This window comes from Sinocyclocheilus rhinocerous, unplaced genomic scaffold (genome assembly GCF_001515625.1).
Source record: "Sinocyclocheilus rhinocerous isolate Xijiao unplaced genomic scaffold, SAMN03320098_v1.1 scaffold2167, whole genome shotgun sequence".
Taxonomy (NCBI): domain Eukaryota; kingdom Metazoa; phylum Chordata; class Actinopteri; order Cypriniformes; family Cyprinidae; genus Sinocyclocheilus; species Sinocyclocheilus rhinocerous.
The window spans coordinates 130,004-130,406 of record NW_015638937.1 but is presented as its reverse complement, the minus strand read 5'-3'; positions in this window follow the sequence as shown (position 1 = coordinate 130,406).

Here is a 403-nt window from a genome sequence, read left to right as displayed (position 1 = left end):
GTGTGTGTGTGTGTGTGTGAGTGTGTGTGTGTGTGAGTGTGTGTGTGTGTGTGTGTGTGTACGTCACTTGACTTTACTTGAACTGACAAGATGATTGACAGGGGGCAACAGAGAGCTCCGTTAAAGACGTGATAGTTTATCTTAAAACTTGTCTTATACTGTCTGTCTACACACTCAAAAGTGTGTACTTTTTCTTCACCAAATGAGTGCGTACTTTAAGAACATAATATAAACAGGCACATTGGGATTACAGCAAGAGATTACTGTACAAACGCCTGCACAACCTCCACATGTAACGACAAAGGGGAAACACACACACACACACACACACAGGCACGAGCGACCAGGAACTGTCACATTAACCCTACATCAGCTGTCAGATTAACTATTAAACTACGGTGTT